We start from the raw sequence: 10837 nt of genomic DNA, 5'->3' as shown, positions 1-10837 counted from the left end.
TTGAAATGATATAAGATTGTAAATGGGCCACGATTATAATCATTTAGTTATGAAAAATTTGCTATTCTGTTATGCAAGTTTTATTTGTTTTGAGCATAAAAAAAAAATCACACACCAGTTAATTGTAAATAGGCTACATTTTAAAATTTTTGAAAACTTCTCTCATAATTTTTGGTTAATATATTTTTCATGGCCTTGCTCTTTTATTAATTATATTTGCTCTAATATTACCGTTCTTTCTTTATTATATTTCTCTCTCTTTTTATTTAATATTTTATAAATAAGTTTATATTAAATGAAGAGTATTTTTAAGAATGTATATATATCTTTTGAAAAATTGTAAAATATATTTAATGAATTTTATTGAAAAAATTGAGCAGAATGCTAAAAGCTAAAAAAGAATTCACTTAAAGGAAAAAAATTTAATACTTAGTTTCATACATATAATATACTTTTATTCAATCAAATTATGATAAGTAGATTTTAATATATTAATAATATTAATAATAAAAATTTATTATGGAACAAATAATTTATAAAAAATTTATATGTCTTAATTTAATTGAAAATAAATATATTAAATATATAAATTTTTCCGTCCCTAAATGCCACACTTTTTGAAACTATTTTCCACAATGCTATAATCTTAAAAATTGACTTATGACATATTCAGTAGAATGTCACCGAAGTTGGCTTCTATGAAATACTGAAGCCGATTTTTCACTTAATTTTTTTAAAAAATATTTATTGAAGTTTGCGATTGATCTATACCCATCGTCCTACCTAGAATCGGAAATATGGGTGCCTGAATAATCGATCATAAGGGTCAGGTTGGGTTAAAAAAAATTAACCTAAATAAAAATGAATTTTTTCTGACCCAAACCATATAACCTATGAACTATATGGGTTAACTCTGATGGGTTAGGGTTGGCCCGTTTAACCCGTATTACTGTTAAAAAAATTAAAAAAAAGGAGAAAAGGAGAAAATTTTGTGAATATAAACCATATCAAGCATGATTTATTTAACTGTATCAATTTATATATTTTGTACAAACATTATAAAATAATATTTTGGTATATTTGGAATAAATCATGAAGAAATATCAAATTGAAACTTATTATTTAGGTGTATTTTAAAAAAATTATAAAAATAAATTTAAAAAAAATGGGTTGGCAGGTTAGTCCATTTAGTCTGCCAACCCTCAAGGGTTGGGTTGGGTTGAAATTTTTTCAACTCATATAAAAACAAGTTAAACCCAACCTAACCTATATTTCTCTTAATTTATATGGGTCGGGTTGGCCCATATTCTCATCTCTAGTCCCACCCTACAAAAGCCTCTTTTAGTTTTAGTCCAAAATTTAAATAATTTAGTATTCATCATGGATAGTTTTCTCCCATCTAAAATATAAGTATTTTTTTCAACTAATCTTGGTCCAAAATTTAAATAATTTAATGTTTGTAAAAAGAAAATTCCACATCCTACCCCTTATGTTTATTAACATCGATTCTTATTTCTAAGGATTTCATGGGACGAGAAAGCGACAATCCAATCCCATGTTTCATTCTAAAAAATTAATGAGATTAAATTTTTGTCACATACCCTATCTAATCTCAAAATTTGTCCTATCTTGTTTAAGATTGGGACAAAACTAGAATGTCTCAGTAAAGCAAATAAAACATGAAAGAGAGATTTGAATAACAATATTTATTAAATTATATAATTTACTAAGTCCAAAACCAAAACATCACACATGCAAATAAAATATACACATAAGTATTTTAAAACTAATTTAAAATTATTTTATTAAAATTATAAATTTTAGATAAAAATAAGCATAAATTATATTGACTAATCTATTTTTCATTATATTAAATTTATATTCCATTAATTATCAAAAAATAAAAAAAATAGTTTGAATCATTATCCTAATATATATATATATATATATATAAAGTAGTGAAATAAGGTATAAAAAATTATTTTTAAAAATAAAATTATTTTAATATGGGATGATGTGGCAAGATATAAGATATTAGATATGGATTGAAGGTGTAGATTTCCCTGGCGTTAAGGGACGCTGAGGGAGTGGGAGCCTAGGAGGATCTGGATCCTTCCTCCACATCGATTTGAAGCTTCAAAGCTGAGAACAGAGCATGGTTTTGATCACACTTGCCGTTCAGATAAAGGTTCAAGCTACTATCTACTTCTCTCGCATTGCGGTCAAGGTTTGATTTACTCCTCCAGGTTCAATTTACAAAAATTGATTTCCTAGCTTCCAAATGAACTGCCACATTTAGAGTGGATGTGATGGAATATCAAATAACGATTAATTAGAATAATTAGGATTTATTTATAATATTAGGATTATCTATTAGGAATATTTAAATAAGGATATTTATCCATTAGAATTAGGATTTATTATTTATTTTATTATTATCTTAGATATTAATATCTTTAAGATTATATTTAGATTTATGATTTATATTTAGAATTATCATCATCATCATCATCATTATCATTGTCGTCGTCGACGTCATTTTAAAACTCTATAAAGAAAGTTAGGGCTTTCTTTAGGGTTAGGAGGGCAAGTAAAGCACAGGGGTTAAGACTAAGCAAGATATAACCTTTCTCGAGTAATTTGTTAACTTACTGATTTAGCTCATCTTTATCTTTCGAATTCATCCTATAGTGCGATAAGTTAGGAAGTTGCAATCTAGGAACTAAGTCTATTGCATTTGAATATCTCTCATGGGTGGCAATTCTAAAGGTAATTCCTCGAGTGCCACATCTTTAAACTTGTCCAACAATTGGGACACTTTGATAGGTACAAGAGTTGGTGTGGGTTGGGCGATGACTTTTGAAACAACTGCAAGAATAATGTTAGTGTTGGGTTATCCACCCTTGGTGGATTGACCTAATATATAAGCCTATGAGGCTTTACCGTGAATATGAAAGAGTCTGGGTCATTAAGTATAATATGCTTTGGGCCTTTATACACAAATATTCTTATTATTCAATTTGATTAATTGGAGGGAACAGTTTCTTTATAACCTCCCACGTCTATGAATAATGAGCATGTAAGGGTCATTTGAAGCCTTAAATAACTGAGGGTTTTTGGCTTTCGGTTCTGCACACACAAGAAAAAGACTCTCATACCCTTTTCGCTTAAGGCTTCTCTCTTTTGCCTGTGTATTTACTATGAGTTGAAGAACTGAGTCTAACCCTGTGATTAAGTTCTCGAATTCCATGCCATTGTCTGTTCACTTGAGCATTAGAAGTACTATTTCCTACCTTAATAATTTGGTCTACATTCAGACTACCAAGCACTTAAATTCTTAAGCTCTCAAAAGCACTTGAATGCCAAACATGCTAAGTGGATTGAATTTATGCAAGAATTCACTTTTGTTGTAAAGTGTTGAGCTGGAGTTAAGAACAAGGTGGTTGATGCCTTGAGCAAGAGAATCCACCTTTTGAACACATTAACCGTTAGTGTTGTAGGATTTAAGAGACTAAAGAATGAGTACACCTTCTGTCCTGACTTTGGACTTATATACCAAAAAGTTAATAATGGCCATCATTGTGAACATGCAGACTTCTTGGTCCTTGATGGGTATCTATTTCAAGGCTTTAGACCATGCATCCCTCATACTTCAATGCATAATTTTCTCATTTAGGAACTACATGCTAGCGGGTTAGCTAGACATTTTGGTATCCAAAAAACTATAGCCTTAGTAGATGATAGGTTTTATTGGCCCTCCCTCAAGCAAGATATTCTAAGATCCTAGCACAATGTTGCATATGTCATACAACTAAGGTGAAAAAGAGAAATATAAGATGGTATACACCCTTACTAATTCTTAAGGCACCTTGAAAGGATATTAGTATGGATTTTATATTAGGTTTGCCTAAGACAGTCTGAGGGCACATTCAGTTTTAGTCATCGTTGGTCGATTCTCAAAAGTGGCTCACTTTGTACTATGCAACAAGACCACCAATGCATCCCACCTCACTAAGTAATTTTTTCAGGAGATTGTCTATCTTCACGGGTTACCCACTTCTATTGTTTTGGATAAGGATGTCAAATTTGTTAGTTATTTTTGAAAGACTCTTTGGAAGCTCTATAGTACCTAGTTAAAGTTTTCCTTTACTTTTCATCCTCAAATTGATAGTCAAATTGAAGTTACTAATCGTAGTTTAGGTGACCTACTCAGGAGTCTAGACAACGATAGATAAATTAGGAAATTAGGATTTGGTATTGCCAGTCATAAAGTTTACTTATAATAATTCGGTCAATCAATCCACTGTAAGAGTCCATTTCAAATTGTTTAAGGGTACAACCCTAAATAGCATATTTACCTCTTTCCTATTCCTATTACAACTTGTACATATGAATTAGCTAAAACTTTTGCCTATCGCCTTCATAACCTTCATGCTGAGATTAGGCATAAATTAGCAATGAGTAATGATACATATAAATTAGTTGCCAATGTGCACCATCATTCTCAAGAATTTGATGTTAGAGACTACATTATGGCTTGCATATGTCCAAAGCACTTCCTGAGAAATTCACTCAAGAAGTTACATGCTCATGCTTCTAGTCCTTTTCATATTGGTAAAAAACTAGATTCCAATGCTTAATTGTTAGATTTACCTCTAAATATGTCTATCAGTCTAGTATTTAATGTTGAGGATCTTGTTTTTTATTAGGGTACTTTTGAGCCACCCCCTTTGCTCTTTGATGACTCTATAGATACATAGTCCCACTGTGCCCCAATTCCATCATTGCACGTTGTTATGCCACCTACTGACACCATTGATGTTGTCATGGACGAACAAATAATTGTAACTTAAGTAGGTCCTGTCCAACGATACCTTGTCTGCTGGAAGGGTCATTCTGATTTAGACACCATATGGATCATTATAGAGGAGTTTCACACCATTGACTCTCCTTCATTCAACAACTACTAGCTATTTACCTCTCCAGTAGAAAGTTCTTTCAACTGGCGAGAAATGATGGAAATTATATTTGATTTGATTTAGGATTTGATTTAGATTTATCAAGATTTGATTTAGTATCTAGGGATTGATATTATTTCTTTAGTATCTTAGATTTAGTTTATCTTTAAGTATTATCTCAAATAAAATAAGATATCTAAACTAGCTAGATACCTTATCATCACCTTTTAAATTATGATTTAATTTAGATTTAGATTTATTATTATTTTATTATTTTTAGGGCTCTATATGTAGCTCTAGGATTCGTTAGTTGTATTTAGTTTTTGTATTTGAATAACAAATATATAGTTTTCTCTTCCTCCTGCATTCTCTCTTCTCTTTCCTATTTCACATTAATTTGGATATTAGAGCTTAGTTTCACCTCCCTTCCTTGTATTACTTTTCTAGTTAAAATCCATAAAATAACCTAGACCTTCTCTAAAGCCACATATCATCATATAAAATATTTGAAGGAAAATTTTCAATCCATATATTCATGATTTTATATGGGATATTACCATGAATGGCCATACAAGGAGTGCCAAAATTATTATGGCACCCCCTTGTTGTGTTGTAAATCCATAATATAACAAAGGCTACTAGAGGAAAATAATTGAAGAACGATGACAATACTGGTATGCATATGACCATGGTATGGTTATGAAGCATGTCACAAGATTAAATATGCATGATAGATTGTTGAAAATGAAAGTTTTGATGCTAAATTTGAAAGGTGAATAGCTGAAGCTGCAAGAAGATACGACCTCTTTCTTTTCCAATAGTTAAGTTTAAGTAAACTAACTTTGTTCACTTAAAAGAATAGAATCTGTTAATCACTTGGATAGGCGGCTAACCTTTGTTGGGCTTTTAGTCTTGATGATTAGATGATTTTCTTGCTAGCACTGGTGAATAAGCAATACTGAATCTAACACTGAAGTGAAAAATCAAATTCAAAAAGTGAACTTTTAACTGAAAGAGTAAAGAAGAGTTTCCAACAAATTTTGGAATAGCTAAACTAGTAGAAATAAGCAATCAGGTAGGAAGAGGTTGAAGCTCCTACCTTAAATTCAGAGGAATCTATAATAACCCTTGTGGAGCCTAATCATGAGAGTGGTCTATCCATTCTAGCACCTTTATCATTACAGATTACATTAAAAACTCCACTAAAAGCTCCTTTACTTTTTGTACAAATGGCACCTTCCCAAGTTGTGATCAACCAAAACCAATCTTGCTTTACTACAGATTCACCTCATCTACAAGTTGTACTTGCCATGAATGTCTTTTCACTTAACAGAAAGCTTCAACAGTATCTTGTTTGTTGGAAAGGTTTTCCAGATATTCCAAATAATCATTGTTGTCCTCAATATGATGCAGTTCATTGCTATCTCATTTGTTAGAAAGGATTTCCAAATCTATGCACATAGATGAAATTTTGTCCCTCTCATCCCTCCTTGACTAATTTGTGCCTCAATTTTAAACTTGTCAAGAGATAAGTTCTTCAAGAGGGGGAGAAATGATGGAATATGAGATAATGGTTAATTAAAATAATTGAGATTTATTTAAGATATTAGGATTATCTATTAGGGATATTCAAGTAAGGATATTTATCTATTATAATTAGGATTTATTATTTATTTTATTATCTTAGATATTAGTAACTTTAAGATTATATTTAGAATTATGATTTATATCTATATTTATTATTATTATTATTATTATTATTATTATTATTATTATTATTCTATCATTTTAAAACTCTATAAGTAGAGTTAGGGTCTTCATTTGTATTCAATTGTTGAATATTATTGAATAGAGTTTCTAAAAGTTTTAGTATTCTCCCTCCTCTTTTCTCTTTGCCCTTCCTTTCTCTCTTTCCTTCTCCCCTTCTTATTTTACATCAGGGTGTCTAGGTAAAATGTTGCCATTTATTTTTGATGAAACGATTGAATTTTGTCTTGTATTTTTTCTGATATAGTATTGTATGGGAGAAAAACAAATGTTATTCGAAGTTATCCAAAACACGCTACCTGAAGATGTTGCCCCCAAAATTTTTCCGATGCTTTTGGTATGATTTTATATCTACCATAGCATACATGAATTCCAATTATTGGTCCTTTTTTGATTCCTTGGGTTTGTGTGAGAAGGTACAAGATTTGTGCACCTTGGGTTGTTACTCTAGGTTTTGGAGGGAACTTTATGGCTCAAGTTTTATTTGAGAGTCTCTAACTAGAGAAAGATGGGCTTCTCTTGTGTGCTTTGATTTTTCTTCTTCATTATCTAGCATGGATATGCATAAGCCCAAGAGCAGACAGATCAAGGAAGTGGGTTAAGAGACATATTGGGCCGATAGAGGTATGAAGGTGGCACACAAAAGCAAATGTGAAAGGATGAGGCATGATTGTGATTATTATGAATCTCCTCCTGACATTCTCTTTCCTCTCTGGGCAGACTACTCTACCTTTCTTCTTTCTATTATTTGTTGCTTATGCTTGAACGTCATTTCCATATTGTATTAGGGCTCTTATTGTTGAATTGATTTCCATTTCATCCTTTTCATCGTGCAACTTGTTTTATTGGAGTGTAATATTGTGTCTGTGACATTTGGTGCTTTCATTGATAGATTAATGGCTGACAACGCAATGATGAAAGAGCTCCACTCAGACATGAAGAAGTTTCACAAGTTTATAGATGACGCTTCTGGACGTTTTGCAAAAATAGAAAGGATGATAGAGTCTTTGGCTAAGTCTGTGAATAATCTTAATCATCGTGCAGAGGTCTCTTCTCTAGATCATGGAATAGGGTCCTCAAAGTTGGCAAAGGGACGTAACGCAATAAACCGCAAACAAAGAAGGCCGTAAAAGTTGATTTTCTCAAATTTAATGGGGCTAAACCTTTGGATGGGTTGTTCTATGAAGAACAGTGCTTTAGTTTCTTTGAGATGACCAAGGTACAACAATTTGTTGATTGCGTTGAGGGTGGCTTGCAGCTTGATGTGTGACATAAGGTGGTCACACAAATTCCGTCAATATTATCAGAGGTCGTGGCATTGGGTCGAATATATTGGGGGAGAGAAATTTTTATGACAACTCCATCGAGGCTCTGCACGATTTTCTCAGCATCTTCTACGGGGGGTTTGAATGGAAGCACCAACATGAGTGTGACTCCAGCCAAAACGATGATGCAAATAAGGAGTAAATCCACACAAATGAAATTTCGGACCTAAAAGCAAGGGCACGCGAGGTTTGCTAAGTGCTATTTTGGTCGATAAAGATTTGTTACTTGGGTTACATCATTTCGGATACTGGGGTAGAAGTTGACTAGAGCATGATACAGGCGGTGTGAGATTGGCCAACTCCTTGTATAGTAACCTTGCTGCATGGCTTCCTTAGATTCATAGGCTTTTATTGATGATTCATACAACATGATGCATGGATTGCTAGTTTATTAACTCGATTTCCTAAAAAGAATGCATTCCAATGGCAAGATAAAGCTCAACCAAAACTAGACAAATTGAAGCAAGAACTAACAGATGCCCCTGTTTTAGCTCTGACAGATTTCACTCAGCCTTTCATTCTTCAAATTGACGCTTTGAGAGTGAGTCCTAGAGCAGTCCTCAGCCAAAATGAAAATCTCATTAATACCTCTCAATAAAACTTTCTAACAAGATTCAAGCTCCATTAGTTTATTACCGAGAGCTGTATGCTATTGTTGAAGCCTTATCTAAATTTTGACACATTTATTTGGGCACCACTTCATTACACTCATAGATCATGCTAGTTTGAAATATTTGATAGAGCAAAGGATTCAAACCCTGAATCAAGAGGCATGTCTACTTAAACCATTGGAATACTGCTTTACTGTGGAATACCAACTTGGAAATACCAATATCGAAGTTCATGCTCTCTCACGGGTTCCCATGACAACCATGAAATACAACCTGCATTAATGGATGAGGTCTATCAGGGGGTGCATTCTTCCCGAAGCATTTAGGATTGTCGTCACCAATTAAAGGTCAACCCTTCTATTCTACTTGGATATGTGTTGCAGCACGGCGATATGTATTGGTGCCACCAGTTAGTTTGGATCCATGATGACTTCGACCTTATTCAGCGAGTCTTATATGAATTTTGCACATCACTTACTGGTGGACATGCAAGTTACACTCGAACCTTTCATCATGTTGCCACTCAACTCTATTGGTCGAAAATGAGTAATGATATGAAGGAGTTTGTTCAAAATTGTCAACAAGCTAAAGTATTGCAGCTCCATTTCACCAATTTATTATAGTGACTGCTGATACCGAAATGTGTTTGGGAAGACACTACAACAAATTTGGTCATTGGGCTTCTGATCTTATAGGGGTACTCTATCATTTGTATGGCGGTTGCCCACATATCAAAATATGCACACTTCATATCCTTGAAAACTCACTACAACAATCAGATGGTGGCCAAGACTTTCTTGGATCCCGTTAACGAATTAAAAGATAGTCTACAGATGATAGACTTCAATCACTATCGCACCTTTAACGCATATTGGCGACATTTGTCCCGACTAAAGGGAACCCAACTCAAAATGAGCGCAAAGTAAAACCAACCGGAGGCAGTCAATCATTGCTATGAGATGTACTTATGCTATGGGTTTGAGCAGCCGCGTTGTTGGTTTGATTACCTTTCTTTGGCTGAGTTCTAGTATAATTCTGCTTACAATAGCTTCACTAGTATGCCTTCCTTTAAGGTCGTGAATGGCTGTGACCCTTCCCTTTTGCTCCCTCGTTATTCTGTAGAGGACATCCTCTTTGATATACATGCTCAGTTAAAGGCTAAGGATCTTGTTTAAAGGACCTTAAGGCTTCATTGTTGGAAGCATAGAATCGAATGAAGCATTTTTCTAAATAAAACGAATAGAGCTGCACTTTAGCGTCAGTGATTCAGTCTTTGTCAAGCTTCAGTCCTATTGTCAACATTCTATGCAACGTAGTAAATATTAGAAGATGGCTATAAGATATTTTGGCCCTTTCAAGATATGGAAAAGCTGAGTTTCAGTTCTTATCGTCTTGAGCTACCCATTGAACAACATGTTCATCTTGTTTTTTATGGGTCATTACTAAAGAAGTGTTCTGGAACAGGGGATCCGCCATTCATCCTTACTCCATTACTCTATCTCCAAGTGGCTCTTATTGCTCAACTCGAAGATGTTTTGGCAGTTCGGAAGGTGCAGAATGGAAAGAGCAGGGAGATGCAAATATGTATTCCCTGGACTATGCAGAGTTTTTTATTTGGGAATCCTTACTAAGATGCAATAGTTTTATCCTCACTTTGACTTGAGGACAAGGTCAAACTTATCGGCAAGGGTATTGTCATGGAGATTCATAAGCCCAAGAGGTAGACAGATCAAGGAAGTGGGCCGAGAGACATGTTAGGCTAGAAAAGGCATAAAGGTGGCACAAAAGCAAACGTGAGAGGGAATTCACATGGAAATTATGTGAGTACAAGGACGAGGAGGCTATGTAATGTGCGAATGTGAGAGGATGAGGCATGATTGTGATTATTGTGAATCTCCTTTGGACATTCTTTTTCCTCTCTAAGCAGACTACTCTACAATTCTGCTTTTTGTTATTTGTTGTTTATGCTTGAACGTCATTTCCGTATTGTATTAGGACTCTTATTGCTGAATTGATTTCCATTTCATCCTTTTCGTCATGCAACTTGTTTTTTTTTTTTTTTTTGAGTATAATATTGTGTTTGTGACATTATCTTCTTCCGCTGCTCTCCTCCAAACGCTCCCAATTTCAAGGTGTCCCCAATTTTTTTAAGGGTTATCATCTAGCTATCTTCTTT

At 33.6% G+C, this 10837-nt stretch overlaps 1 protein-coding gene across 2 annotated transcripts in view; it reads right to left on the bottom strand.

Moving 5' to 3' along the window:
• Window positions 1-10837, bottom strand: part of LOC129302248 (endoribonuclease Dicer homolog 2-like) — a 30573-nt gene that overhangs the window by 8977 nt on the left and 10759 nt on the right. The gene's annotated exons all lie outside the window — the stretch shown is intronic.

This window comes from Prosopis cineraria, unplaced genomic scaffold, assembly GCF_029017545.1.
Source record: "Prosopis cineraria cultivar Desert tree isolate PC_DT_omini unplaced genomic scaffold, ASM2901754v1 PC2, whole genome shotgun sequence".
Taxonomy (NCBI): Eukaryota; Viridiplantae; Streptophyta; class Magnoliopsida; order Fabales; family Fabaceae; genus Prosopis; species Prosopis cineraria.
Note: the sequence above shows the minus strand (reverse complement) of the source record. Positions and strands in the feature narration are given on the sequence as shown.